Source organism: Oryza brachyantha, chromosome 7, assembly GCF_000231095.2.
Source record: "Oryza brachyantha chromosome 7, ObraRS2, whole genome shotgun sequence".
Lineage (NCBI taxonomy): Eukaryota > Viridiplantae > Streptophyta > Magnoliopsida > Poales > Poaceae > Oryza > Oryza brachyantha.
In genome coordinates, this window is record NC_023169.2 from 1,646,452 (window position 1) to 1,662,573 (window position 16,122).

At 37.8% G+C, this 16,122-nt stretch overlaps 1 long non-coding RNA gene across 1 annotated transcript; it reads right to left on the bottom strand.

The window, feature by feature from the left end:
• Nucleotides 1-3,435: 3,435 nt before the first annotated feature.
• Nucleotides 3,436-4,294, bottom strand: LOC107304640. Its single transcript, XR_001550711.2, has 2 exons — nt 3,839-4,294; nt 3,436-3,753 (listed from the first exon to the last, which is right to left on the bottom strand). It is a non-coding gene; the product is annotated as an uncharacterized LOC107304640 (long non-coding RNA).
• Nucleotides 4,295-16,122: the final 11,828 nt, after the last annotated feature.

Sequence of the window (16,122 nt, forward strand, 5' to 3'; positions counted from 1 at the left end):
ATGATTTGATATATAGATCTCAATTTCTTTCTATTCAAAAAATAGTAAGGAGTTGATGGTGGGTAGGTTGCAGATTCAGCATCACCCCAACCATCGCTGCTCCTTTCTATAGGAGTACATATATGCAGTCATGAAATTCAGAAAATAAATTAGAAGATAGAAACTCAAAAACGCAGTTTTTTCCCTAGATTTTCAATAGATGGCTTTTAAACAACTGTTTCTAAGGATTTCCGGCTCCCAAAATGAGAAATGAAACCCTAACAAATTGGTTGTCAAGAAGGTCTAGTGATGAACCCTCAAAAGTCCATGGATCAGAACTTTGGTCGGCCCGTGTAGTTTGCTCCAATTAATTGTTCGGTCCAATAGTAAATTGTCTCCCTTATATTAAAAGTCTTTTCGGCTAAATCGGCCCATTTAACAATTTGGGCCAATTTAGTCATGCTCATATCAGAATTCAGGAAAAAATAAGTCCAGCAGAGGTCCCTAAACATGAAGCCAACTATGTTATTTGTCCTTAACCGCAATAACAGAAATATATACCCCTACTCATAAAATCCGTTGTCCCTCGGTAGCATTGACCTATTTCTTGACCGGCTTTGCTGACGTAGCGTTCAGTGGGTCCCACATGTCAGTTTTTTTTAATTATTTTTTACTCTCTCCTCTGTCCCTTCCTCTCCTCTGCCTTTCTCTCACGACGGGCAGGGGCGGGCGGCGGCAGGCGTGGACGGGAGGCGACATGCGGCGGCAGGCGCGGGCGGGCGGCGGCCGACGCGGCCGGACTGGCACGCGGGCGACGACGTGCAGCGCGGCAGGCGAAAGCGTGCGACGGCAGGAGCGGGCGGCAGCCGACACGGTCGGACCGGCGCGCGGGCGATGGCGTGCGGCGGGCGTCGACAGACGCGGGCGGACCGGCGCGGCGGGCGACGGCGTGCGGCGAGGGTCGGCAGGCGCGGGCGGACTGGCGCGGCGGGCGGCGGCGGCAGACGCGGCCGGCGCGGCGGTGACGTGCCGCGGGCAGGGGCGGTGGTGTTGCCCCAGCTGTTGCCGTCCATGTGTGAGCTCGAAGGAGTGCATCTTGCTGCCGTCCATGTTCCGGCCCGTTGCACGTCACCGTCGCGCCGGCCGCCGCCCGCCCGCGCCTGTCGTCGCCCGTCGCGCCGCGCGCCGGTCCGACCGCGTCGGCTCTCGCCCGCCGCACGCCCGCTCCTGCCGCCGGACGTCGTCGCCAGCGCACCTGCCGCCGCACGTCTACGCCCGCCGTGCCGCTCGCCCCTGCCTGTCGTGAGAGAAAGCGAGAGAGGAGAGGAAGGGAGAGGAGGAGAGAGAGTAAAAAATAAAAAAAAATCTGATATTAGGTCAATATTGTCGAGGGACCTTTTATCAACAGATTTTGTGAGTTGAGGAGTACACATTTCTGGTATTGCGGCTAAGTGACAAAAACAAACTCGACTTTCAAGTTAAGAGACCTCTGCTGGACTTATTCCATTCAGGAATAAAAATTTTGTGTCGGGAAGACCATGTCACGTAGACACCGCCACTAGTATTTACTTCTCACTGAATATTATTCATATTTAAACTTATATTTTTCATGTATGAAATCTATATAATCACCTTTTTAGAAAATAATGTATAAATGCTTGAGACTATGACATAGTAACCAAGTATGTTGCATCGTAGGTCACCAAACCTTTATAATACTCTCTCTCTCTGTTTCATATTATATGAGATTTTGACTTTCTGTTTATAATGTTTGGCCGCTCGTCTTATTCAAAAAATTTAAAAATATTATTTATTTTGTTTATTATTAAAAATAATTTAAGTATTGCTTATAAATTTTTATGTTTACACTAAATTTTTGAAAAAGACGAATGGTTAAAAGTTACGGGGGAATAGTCATTATCCGGAACCGAGGGAGTATGATCTAATCATTTAATGTGTCTAACTGTCAACAACACTGACATCTACTTGACAGCAGAGGGACTAGATACCTACGGCTACGCCTCTGCGTCCTAAAAAGACAATGTCCACATTTATCTTGGGCGTGTAGTCTAATTGTTCCAGTGACCTGATTCAAATCTTTATAGTAGCATAAATTTTAGATTGGATATTTGAGACGCTAAGTCCCCTACTTAGGCTAAGTTTCCTTAGAGAATCTTTAAAAAGGTGTGAGTATAGTGTATTAGTTGGAACAAGGTATGTTTAAGCAAAATTTATCTAGTTTTGTTATCACTCCTGGTTAAATACTGCATTATCTTAAATCATATGTGGCGCAGCACTCCTAACTAGCACAGCCATTTCATATTACAAATCATTTTGAGTTTATCCCAAGTAAAATATCTTTAAGTTTGAATAGTTTATAAAAAATATACTAACATGCACTACACCAAATTAGTTTTACTAAATCTATAATTGAATACATTTTATAATGTGTTTATTTTGGGTTGAAATGTTGTTATATTCTCTATAAATATGATCAAATTTCAAAAGGTTTGACTTAGAGCAAGTCAAAAATAACTTATAATCTGAAATCGAGTAATGTCATAGGTTCTGGTTGATTTCAGCTGCGTTCTAATCCACTTCTGGATTTTGAATTTTTGTTCGTCATCAATTCATTCACATATTTAGGACCGGTTCGGTTTGAAGAATTTTAATCCTCAGGTATAGAAATGCATATACACATCAATCTATTGTATTTTTAAAGGGGTTTGAGTAATATAATTTTTTAAATGTTTTTTGACAATTTATATGAAAGAAGAAATTTCTTTGGTTTTATATACTCCATTAGTATTCATATAAATTAATTATTAGGAATCAAAATCCAGGTTTTTCGTTTTTTCTTCCAAGCTGAACGAGCCATTAGCTCAAAGAAGTACTTAGTAATCCCCTAATTAATTGGGATAGCTTGGTAATTTTCTATGTATACATATTTTCACATTATAAGATATTTTCGTTTTTTGATCTAGAGACACATGTAAAACATATATATTGATTCATGAATAAATCTCGATAGAACCAAAACATCTTATAATATAAAATGAAGGGAGTAAAATAATAAGTGGTACCTCTGTTTTAAAAAAAACTTATTTTTAGCGCATCTTCTTTATCTCACAAAGTCTTCAATTATTTTAAGGAATTATTATATTGGAGTTTGGTAAAATAGAATACAAATGTTTTGAGATTCGACAAGGTATGGCAAAAATGTAATGGGGATTGAAAAAAAATAAAGACATTCTAATCTTTTAGACAGAGGTAGTCGATTGGAACGGAAGGCGTATTGCAGAGGTTTAATTAAACTTGAGCCTTTGAACCGCGCAAATATAGCCCAACTCCGGTGGTCTTTTTCCTTCCCCAAAACAATCTACTGAGATGATCTTGAAAGATTCTTTTTTTTTTTCCAAAGAATTGTCTCGAGAGGATTTCTTTTGAACTCCAGATATATAAACATTTCCACTTATTATTCATAGTATGACATCAAGCACAAATTCGCTCGATTTATACAGTACAAGCACATCCTTATTCCTTTGTACCTGTGCTATACATTCACCAAGCTGCTGAACTGGATTATATTCATATATCCAGCACACATCAGACACACTTAGGGCATGCAGATAGAATTTTCTGAAGCATATGTATTAGTTTTGCTCCTGGTGCTAGCTACTGCTATTACTCCCTTTGGAGTTTGGACCAACACCTCACATTCACCCGTGCCAATTATTCGACACATATTTATGGTACAAGTCTATGGTACTCCTCCTGTTTCAAAATATAAACATTTCTGTCGATATGCGTAAATAGCCGGAAATGCTTATACGTTGAGACGGAGAGAGTGTTTGCTAACCTTGTGAAGCATTTGACCCTTATCCTGCACGGTGGCGGCGCGGCGCCGCCGACCGCAGCAGCGGTGACACCAGCTGGGCGGCGCTCGCCGTCGGCGAGAGGGACGGCGAGCACCACCGGCCGGAGCCGCCGCGGAGCTGGTCGTCGACGGTGGTGACGAGGAAGAAGCTCCCCAGGGTGACCTGCCTGCTTGCCTTCCTGTACTCTACTATGGCCTTGTAAACCAGAGGTATCAGCCCTTCCATTCTTGCAACAACACAAAGATTAATTAACCACCTAATAACATATAAATCTCTCCCTTAATTGATTAGCAACACTGACACTGTCACACTGACACTGCAAGAGTGATTGAGCAAGCAAGCAAGCTTGAGCTAGCTAGAGCAGCAAGTGAGCCTGAAGGATGCTAATAAAAAGGGAGCAGTTTTAGCTGAAGAAAACGAAGGGGGCGCATTTCTGCTTTTCTACCTGCAGAAAACGTAAACGTCTCACCAAATCCACCAAGTCTGAATTTTCTTAAGTGGCATTCGGTGGAACCGATCAGTGCGTGCTTATCTGAAAATACATTTATGCTCTGATCAATGTGTCACATTTGCATCACAAAGTGATCGAATCACAAACCCGTTGATCGAATCACATACATTTCGTCTCTGAATTATTTGCTGGTGGCCGGTAACTTTCAGTTCAGCAGGCAAACACCGCCAGGGAAACAACTGTAAATGTGACGATGAGCTAGAGCTATTATCCATGGAGAGCTTGTGCTTCAAGATGAATGACAGATTGATTTGGGTGTTAGTGGAGAAGATTGAGGGCTTCTGCTGGAAGATAATTTGTTCCTTTTCAGCTCTTTGGAGGCTTGTTCTGAAGATAGTTATTCTTAATAACTGTGCATTAATTCTGTTATTTTTTACAGGCATGCTTAGTGGCACCAATTTGGCTATTACATTTATCTGGATCCTTGATACTTCTTAATACACTAATCGAAGCACAAATCTGTTCACATGAATTTGAACCTGTAAAACAGAGGCAATAAGCAAGTACGATTTATATTCAGTGACTGGTCTTGATTCGATCAAATGACACCGACAACTCTATCCTGAAACACTTGACACTTGGAATTTGATTGCTTTACACTTTAATTGCATGCCTTCCATTCCATTACCCAAAAGACAAAGGGCTAGCTGAAGATTATTTGGAGGCACTGCGCACTGACACTGAGGTGTCCTCTCTGATGTGTTCATCTCACCAAATTTCAGTAGCCAAGAAGCCAAACCACACCGTGGGTTTGTTTCGGGGCTTCTCTCAGTTGCAGCTTTTTCCAAAAACTGTTTCTACCAGAAGATGTCCTAAACGGTCCATAACTTTTGAGAATATGTAGTTACAGATTTTGGAAAATGAACTAAGAATCCAGAAGCTGGAGAAGCTAGGTTGCTTCTTAGGAGTTTTTCCAGATTCTCAGAAACTGGCTACCAAACAGTTGCTTCTTAGGATCTAAAACTCTCCCAAACATGCACTATCTCTAGTTTTCCATATCTATCTAGCTCATACGTGTACTATACACATATCTTTATCTCTTGATGTTAGTTAGTACTCCCTCCGTTTCATAATGTGAGACGTTTTAGCTATGCTTAGATTCATCTATTAACTAATGTATATTGTTTATATATATGTCTAGATTCATTGATATTATATGAATTTAGAATACGCTAGAAAATTTTACATTATGAAACAGAGGTAGTATGATACAATGATAGTAATTTGGTTAGGCTATCTTCGTCTCAAACGAACCAGAGAAAACTTAACTAATAATTTGTAACGACAGTTACACATGCAAGATGATGCAGAGTTGTAAGCACATCTGCAGCACAACGACTGCATATATATCTGCATGCAGCAACAGAATGAATATAAATGTGTGCCAAGATATTGTCAAAGTATCAGTTTAGGTGCTGGGTACATATCAAATTAAATATCAGAAACTAACCCAGAACGTTCTGGAGGTAGCTTAATTCAAGATCGTACATGAACTGTTTGGGGTGCAAGCAAACTGAGGTGTGAGTGAGATTTGTAAAGATCAGATTTGATTTTTTTTAATCTTTAAATATTTTTAATAAATAATTTTATTATTAAACCTTAAAAATAAATATTTTCAAGTCTGAACTTTTTTTGGCACGCCACCCCTCGTGGTGGGGGAGGAGGGGGGGATGACCTAAAGATTTAGACTACGAAAATATTTATCTAACAAGTCAGTAACAAAAATATGTATAAAAAATCATCAGATTTCAGAAATGAGATGGGCCGTGATGCCATATGGCCCAAATTGAAACACTAGGCCCAACCCAAGTGGTGTTGGTGATGCCAACGTAGGCCTCAAGTCCGTATTTGGGCTGCCTGAGCCAAATGTTTAGTTGATAATAATATCGACGGGCCAAAATCGTTTGCATAATAATTATAAGCGTCATAAAATTTTGAGATTATATCCAAAACCTCAGAATGGGGAAATCGATCATAAACCATACTAAACTACAATGACAATGTTCAACAATATATGGTCTGGATGGTTATCTACACGTACCATCTTAATATAGCCCACATGAGACATCCAGACAAACCATGTCATTTAATAGGTGGGGCAAGAGGCATTGTTTGATTGATTGTATGAACGGAACCGGATGAGATGAGATGTTGTCTGGATGCTGCATAAAAAGATATAAGTGTACATGAGAATTTGTTTGGTGGGATGTATGAGAAATTGGTTTAGTTACCTTCTACTTTTTTATGTTGTGATTACCACTTTGTGATTTATTAATGAAAAACTACCACACAACCAGGGGCGGATACAGGAGTAGGGCGGCTAGGGCTGCAGCCCTACTCCTGATCCTAAATATGTATTGAAATTTCATTTTAAAACTCCAAAAACTAGAAGGTAAAGGCAAAATTATATAAATTTAACTAATTGAGCCCTATGTTTGAAAAATTTTTGGCTCCACCACTGTACACAACTTTAATACTAGATCATGGTGAAGTAACATTGGTTGCATCCTCATGTATGGGCCAACCTCAACACAATGCAGGTAACCAAATATGCCCATGATGCATCATGCATGCATGTTGTTGAGCCAAATGGAAGAGGCAATGCACAGCAAGCATGCATGAACAGAAGCTAGCTAGTACAAGCAAACAGTACATGTTTAAAAAAGAGAGAGGGAAAGAAAAGCAGGAGAGGCAGCATAAAATAGAGTGGATCAAGTAGCCTTTAACCAAATTCGGATCAGGGTCTGCTAAAGCCTGCACTGCAGCCAAAGTACCGGACACCTACGTACAAGCGTGATCCATCTACAGTACGTACCACCACCTACGTACTTATGTACGTACATAGATAATATATACGTACGTACTACTACTCACTATACGTTGCTCCAGTTAACTTTGTACACACTAGCTTGTACTACGTACGCTCTATATGTTCTCTACAAGTCAAACAAGTATTTGTACGAGTACAAACATGTTATATACAGACCCACACACTGTCATTATATGTTGGAGAAATTATAATTTTACTTATTTTTCTCTACCCACCATGCATGTGTTTTTAAAGACATTCTGCCCGTGTTTTTTGAAGTTCTATTTATAATAATTCTAAAACTAAACTCATATGCATATATATTATATATATATACACTTCCTGCTTTTTTTAAGCCGTTTACTTTGTTCGTCTTATTCAAAAAACTTATATAATTACTAATTATTTTATTATAATTTAATTTACTAACTTAGGCCTGACTAATTATTTTACATATTTAAAAAGTTAATTAACAAGACGAATGGTAAAATGTAAATCCAACGTTGGCATCAAATAAAAGTACAAGCTAGTAGGTGAACAATGTGAGCCATCACATGGAGAAATTTTCATGTATCGATAACAACAGTTTGTACGTACATTAACAACAGTTTGTTGTTTCCTTCGTTCTACTAGCTAGCTAGCTAGGTACCTGATCTTTGCATGCATGCATGCGTACGTATAGATCAATTGATTACTGATCAAAGCCAAAGGGAAGCTAGCTAGTGCTAGATAATAGCTAGGGAGCATTCACAATCAAGCAGTATCACACACACACATAACCCAACAAAAAACAACTTTGCAAGACATAATCTGTGTCCCCCCAAAAAAGACGAGAGAGGATGCATCACATCATAGTCATAGGCCAGGGAATGCATGCATATAGGAGTATACTTTTAGCTACCAATATTCTTGCATGCTTACATGCTTGGGACACTGTGAGAGGCAATGTATAATGTTGCCCCAATATCACGCGACACAACACAACACCACACCAGGCCTGCCTGCTTGCTTGGCAATCGCAAAAGGCTATCGGCTACCTCCTGTTCCTTCCTTCTAAAATACTCTCTCACTCACTCCCTAAATATTTGACGCAGTTAATTTTTTTTATACATGTTTAACTAGTCACAAGGACGGATCTACTGGGGAGGCTGGCCGGATCCCCTGTGTAAAATAGAGGAGAGAGGAGGGGGGAGAAGAGGGGAGGAAGAAGAATAGGGGGCTAAAGGAGAAAGAAGGTAACTAGCCCCCCAACCTTTAGATCATGGATCCGTCACTGACTATTTGTTTTAATTAATTTTTTATGTAAAGCTATATATATATATAAGTATATTTAACAATAAATGAAATGGTATAAGAATAATTAATAATTACATAAATTTTTTGAATAAGACGAATAGTAAAACGTGTATAACAAGTTAACGGCGTTAAATATTTAGGGATGTGTACACAAATTGATATTTGGTGCTAGAATATACTCCATCCATTTTTTAAGTTAAGCTGTGGACTTTGGCTGTATATTTGGCCACCTTTTAATTTAAAATTTATGTATAATTATTAATTATTTTGCTATGATTTGATTTATTATTAAAGAAACTTCAAATGACTTATAATTTTCTGTGTGATTTTGGGATTAAGGGAGTACGTCGTTGCTGTGTGATTTTGCATGCAGTAGGAAGCATCTAAACTGATTGTGTCGTCTTAACTATAAGTCATTATGTCTCCAAGGATTCTAACACATGTTCAGTCCTTCGGGGAACACACTGATGAAACCCAGCTTCGTCTACATATATCGATCCCAAAATCAGCTGATTTCTCTCTGTTTCTTTTTTTTTTTCTGGCTCTGCATGCAGCGGCTTAATAATTAAACAAGTATGGTTGAACTTAAGATATGAAGTTTTTAAAATGCTGATATATAAAACGATATTAGTATATTGTCATGTGAAATAATTTAGTATAGATATATTTTTGATATTCTTGACGTGTACATGAAGATTTGTAATTAAAGGTACCAACAAAACTTTGTAACTGTGCAGATACTAAACATGATTATATATAATTAAAAAAATAAAATAAATAATTACAGAAGTGATTAAAAGAGAATCTTTTAACATCTTCTTGGTCTACAATAAAAAAACTAATATGATTATATTTTGGAACAAATGCAGACTAATAAATAATACCGTACGTGTAGATTGAACAAAGAAACAAATGGTGCACTGTGCTGATGACAATATGTATCCCTGTTCCCTCCTCTTTTAATATGCGCATGCATGCACGCTATAGCTTATCATATATTGATCACGTCACATATATAATGTTCTATAGCAACCTGGCCAGTAGCCACTAGCTTTTGCTTAAACGTTATTAATTACTCCATCCGGCTCTAAATATTTGACACCGCTGATTTTCTTCATCTTATACAAAAATTTTTCATAATTATTAATTATTTTTATATCATTGTATTTATTGTTAAATATACTTTTATGCACATATATAGCTTTACATATTTAACAAAAAAAATTGAATAAGACGAACAGTTAAACGTGTATAAAAAAGATAATAGCGTGAAATATTTAGGAACAGAGGTAGTACCTTCGGGACGAACAGTACTAAAGGCTTTTTAAGCATGACTTATATTAAAAATTAATACGAGGGGGGGTCAAATATGGATTCAAAACGAATGACGTAAAATTTAAAAAAGACAGAGCAAGTGCAAGTACATCGTACGAAATTGGCGTAAGTTCGCGTGCATGGATTCATATTCATATCGACGGCTAAAGTACTGTAACTAATTAAAATTACATTTACAGCTGAGCTAGCTTTCCTCCTGATCCCGTATAGTACGTGGGAATGCATGCATGCATGCGACGCATTAATTAGTCGGGCGACATATATATATATATGCATGCAGCAAAGCTAGCTCGATCTATCATGCACTGATGATATGATCATAATATATCGATGGATCGAACCGATCTTATCTTGTGTTGTAACTCGCAGTGGTTGTGATGGCGATCGGCCGGTACAATACGTCAATATTGATCGATCGATCGATCGATATCATATCAATATCTACACACACACACACATATATATAGTCTAGCTACGATGAGTTGCAACTCACGGGCTCCTCCATGAGTCGGGATCCAAAAACATATCAAATCATCTCTAAATTTCGATTTATATGGCTCACTAGATTCTTCATATCAAAGTCTAGTAGCAAGCAAAAAAAATTATTTTTGGAGTTTTTTAAGTATTTTTTTGAGATTTTTAAAAGTGAATGTACTATATTAATAAAATAATCAATGGGTTATGTATCACTTTTAAAAATCTCAAAAAAATACTTAAAAAACTTCAAAAATAAAATTTTTTTGCGTGCTACCAGATTTTGATATGAAGAATCTAGTGAGTCATATAAATCAAAATTTAGAGGTGATTTGATATGTTTTTGGACCCCGACTCACGGAGGAGCCCGTGAGTTGCAACTCACCGTAGCTTTTATATATATATATATATATATATATATATATATATATATATATATATATATATATATATATATATATAAAAGCTAAAGCTAAAAAGTATTTTTTTTTGAAAAATCTCTTAAAATTAAATTTTGGATTATAGGCATAACCACCGTAGACGAAAATATCGGGATGTCTTGGTCTTCTCAGTCAGATTGCATATGAAAAATGCATTGCTTACTCTGCAGGTAGGCCATCACCGGGCATGCATATATGCATGCCAAGGTAGCAGCTGCTAGTGCCTTTTTCTTACCGTGCAACCCAGACACGTCGTCGCACTTGGCGACATATATATTAATAGTTAATCAATCAGGGGCCCGGCCGGCCAATAGATATTGTTGTGGATATATAAATTGAATTTAAATGGTATGTGTACCCAAAGAATGCATAATTGCTCGATTGGCTTATGCCATTTTTTGGGGAGCTTCTGACAACAGCAGATTCTCACATAATATCTTCGAAAGCCAAAAATTCTCTAAACAACATTCAATTTATTAGAATCGGTACTGGTAGAATCAAAAGGCGGGTAAACCTAACTTTTTCAGATTATGAGGCCTCTCACTGGCTTTTTCTCATAATCTTAAACTCCATAAAACATAGCCGTAGTTTTTTTTCGTCTCATGGACTTCATTATATTAGTGGGTTAATTTCTATATTCATGAGTCTTATCTACCAAGCGAAAGAGCCTGTAGCTAGTGGTTACAAGGGCCTTAATAGCACCTAAGGTCTTAGGTTCGACTCCTGGTTAGGAGTGAATTTTCCCAGTGTTAGCTCCAACCAGGAGTGAATAAGGGACTAGGATTCAGAGATGCTCATAGGGGTAGGGTTTGCGTGCGTGCGTGTGGTTGTGAGCGTCTGCGTTGTAATGTGTTCTCTAAAAAAAAGGATTTTGTAGCAGTGAAGTTAAGTAGCACATTCCATTAAATTAAATAGAAAAACATTTTATTGAACGAAAAGACGATTTTGTAGCAGTGAAGTTAAGTAGCACATTCCATTAAATCAAATAGAAAAACATTTTATTGAACGAATTGAAAAGACGAAATTAAGGCTGTGCTTGCATTGCATCATGTACTGCACATATATGCAGGGGAAGTACATTAAGATCGATCGAACGCATGCAGGCAGGCAGTAGCTACGTACTATGGTAGGTAGTGCCAAGGAGAAACAACCAAGCACATATACACTAGTCCAAGCTAAGCCAATTCAGCCTTGTTCATGCATGTTGGAGCTAGAGAAAAGATGGCAATTCACAGTCAGGCCAACCAGTACAGTAGTCAGCAGACATGCAGGGGTGATTGAAAAAAAAACAAATAACATATTTACAAATAAAAATACTTTATGAACAATATATATTATTCTCAGCGATCCAAAAACCTTGGCTGAAAAAATAAAATACGATGAAAAAACTTTATATGCTCCAAATTTAAAGTTAAAAATTTAAGTTTAGGCTTATAACTATAAACAAAATATGCTTTGTTGGTTTCATTGCATGGCACGTACGTACCTGGACAGGACGTGCGCCTGCCTGCTATATATTGCTTTGCTCCTAATCCCTCCATCCCTAAATGTTTAACGCAGTTAATTTTTTATACACGTGATCATTCGTCTTATTCAATTTTTGTGTATAATATGTAAATCTATATATCTGCATAAAAGTATATTCAACAATTAGTGAAATGATATAAAATAATTAATAATTATGTAAATTTTTTAAAATAAGACGAATAGTAAAATATGTATAAAAAAGTCAATATCATCAAATATTTAGTAACAGAACTTAATATCTGTACAGTAGCTAAGATGAAATGGTAGCTATCTTTTCATCTTTTGCGTGGTGTGGCAACAGTAGTAAGTGCTGTAGAGTCGTAGTCGATCGTGTGGAAAGGAAAAGGCTATAACCTCGCTCGCATGCATGCATGCATGGATAGTGTACGTCTGCATGCATTGGGTGCAACTCCACATGCATGAAATCAAACAAGAGGAAGGCGTCAAAGGGAAACCTCTCGAATTAAGCCCAAGAGAATGGGACATGGATGGGCTGTGTGTTTTTTTTTTGCTAGATAGGTTCTTCTTTCGCTTTTGTGTATACAATTCATACATTGTTAAACTGTGTGTCTTTAATTAAAAAAATTATGTGTGAACATTTATAAGTAGATTTTTAACTTTATAGTGATTAATTTTATTGTTTATGTTATTAAATAACTATCTAAACATCAGATAATTTTTCACCATTCATCATTTCAGTAACAACATATTTGCAAACGAAAAATAAATTATTAATAATTTTTTATAGACGTGTTCTTAGCGATATAAAAACAAATATTGGAAAATAAAGTACGATAAAAAAAACTCTAAACTCAACAACAAATTTAAGGTTAAAAATTTAAATTTTAACTCATGCATATAAGGGAAAGACTGGCATGGAAATAACCCATCCAGCCATGGTATGAGATATATATGCAGGCGAGATGGATAGAGATAGCAGTAGCTTACATGGGTCGGAGCGTCAGTGAGGCAGTGAGGAAGAGAGTCAGGTCGCGTGCTTGCATGGTCAGGATCGATCGCCTTTAAAAGCAGCTCATGCTACTCCTGCTCGACCGAGCTGCTGCTGCCTGCTGCTAGCAGCAGCAGAGATGGAGATTGCATTGGAGCAGAAGAGCAGGCCGGCCGCGCATGCATGCCGGTCGATCGATTCGACAAAAGTAATTCGACTATTATTAACCCCTCTGCTATGCTGCACCTTTGCTAACCTACTAGCTCTTTCTACTTCTCTCTCTATCACCCGATCGAGTGGTACACCGAAATTCTCTTCTTAATTATTATAATATCCAATAACATTTTCAGGCTGTTTTTGGTTGTGTAGCCACGTGATTAATATTTAATATGTTACCGTCGTATTAAAATCACCACTAAATTAATTTATGTTACTGTACGTACATGTGGATGGATCGAGAGCTAAGGCGATGCATGATCGAATCCCAACATCCCAAGCAGAGACAGGCAAAAAAGCAAAAGCAGCTCAGCTCCACTCGCTCGCACGTACCTCTCCCTCCTTTGACCGCATCAGCTTAGCCTCAACTGCTAGCTGCCAGCGCCACCCACCCATATCTCTCTCTTCACGCTCTCCGATGGATCGGTGCAGCTTCTCTCTCTACAGCCTGCCTCGTCCGGCCGGAGATGGAGTCTACTATTCTTTCTGATTTTAGTGCCTCCCAAGGAATTTCAATCCATGGGTTAATTTCTCTCATAGTATATATATATATACTAATCGATCGACAGTTCGTTCTTATTTTTGTCCACGCTAATTAACTTAGACTGCCTTCCTTCCTTGACATATCGATCGATTCACGTATTCGAGTTATACGACTCGAATAGCTAGGGGTATAGCGAGCATATACCGTGTACAACAATACGTATCACTCTGGCACTTGGCTGCTGTGGTACGTGTGGCCAAGGCCAAGGAATCGACCAGCCCCTGAATTGCTTCTACCATACATCGAGACATTTCGTACTATACTTTGGCTCCAATAGCTCATCTAAATTTGGTCATCTATATTTTACTTAATTTTGATGACGTGAGTGAGTTGGAACCATAACTTATAACCACGGTGCATTATTCATGCTCTAAGGCATAATATATACATGTGCAATAAGTGTGCGGCAAGTTATACTTAGACAAAATCAATTTTTTGCCCTCAACTAAATCCTTGATAGTGAACTATGTATAACAACTATGCAATTATTAAGTTGTTAAACGGACAGTGGCAGGGAATGTACTTAGTGGTAGTGGCTGTTTGGATTTATGGAATTTTTTTTAGTCCTTCTCACATCGGATGTTTGGACATTAATTATGAGTATTAAATATAGAATGATAATAAAACTAATTGTATAAATAAATGCTATTTCATTAGACAAATTTTTAAGCCTAATTAATCCCTGATTAACAAATTTTTACTGTAGCATCATATTAGCTAATCATAGACTAATTAGGCTAAATAGATTTGTCCGTGAAATAGTTCAGAGAGCATATGGTGAGTTTTATTAATAATTTATATTTAATATTTTTAGTTAGGGTCCAACCAGAGTCTTAGATGCATAGGACATGAGCGGCCGTCCGATGGGGTGGATCGCAAGGATGTAACGTGTCCCACGGTGGTTTTGACGTACGCCCAAGGACCGGACGATCAGGAGGGTGACGTGGCAGGTGGACCCCACCGGGGGAGGTTGTGTGGGTGGGTGGGCCCGGGGTAGTCAAACGACGGCGGGGAGGAGGATCGGTGGGCCCCTGCTGTCGGCCGGCCCGGCCGTACGTACGTCACGTCGCCTCCCCAGCCGTCTCTATGCATGTATAGGTACCGTATTTTATACACCACTCCTGTACAGCTATACTACTACTGCTACTAGTGTTTCTATTAGGCATGCTCCTATAAATACAAAAAGAATAAGGTGCACACATGTAATTATACTGACCTTCCTCTCGTAAGGACTTACCGTCTCATCGTTTCGCTGAAATAAAATTAAGTACTATCTTCGTCGCATAATCACTTTATTTTTCGTTTTCCCGTGTTCGACGTTTGACCATTCTTCTTATTTAAAAAATTATATAAAAACTTAAAAAAATAGTCGCGCATAAAGTATTATTTATGTTTTATCATCTCATAAGAATAAAAATATTAATCACAAAAAAATTTCAAATAAGATGTTCAGTCAAAACACTGTATAAAAAACTAAAAAATAATCTTATTTCGGGACGAAGGTAGCATAAGCAAAACAACTTATAAACAGTTAAAAATAATCCACGAGTAAAACTTATATATATATTTTCTTACCAATCTAAAAGCAAAGAATGACAATTAAACTACAATAAAAAAAGCCTCAAAAGTAACCAACTCAAAATTTAACTTTTAAAATTTAAATTTTATCTTATAAGCATATGCATAAGCGGTCAGAATGATGGGGGTGGATAGTTTCTGGGGTACATTACAACTCACTAGACCAAGTTACATTGAAACCTTGAAAATCCAATAAAGAGCAGTACTCCATCCTATTTAAAAATGTAAGAATTTCTAATACTTATATTTTGTAAATAAATATAAGCATTTGTGATAGTATTCACGGCATTAGTTATCTCGTCAATCTATTCTCATTCAGAATTATTTCCATTTTATCCCCTCCCACGCTCCCAATCATATCCATTTCTCATTTACTAGGGTATACCATAGTTTTTTATTCTTAACCTTAATCCCAGTTAAACCACACCTATAATGCTAATACTTAATTTGTAATAGAGTTAGTATGTATCGATCAATAAGAGACACCATAGTCCTTTGACCTCACCACTACAGTACAACAGGTTCATACAAAGATGATGTACTGCACACAGGCCCATAGAGAAAAGAAACAATACATATAACTGGA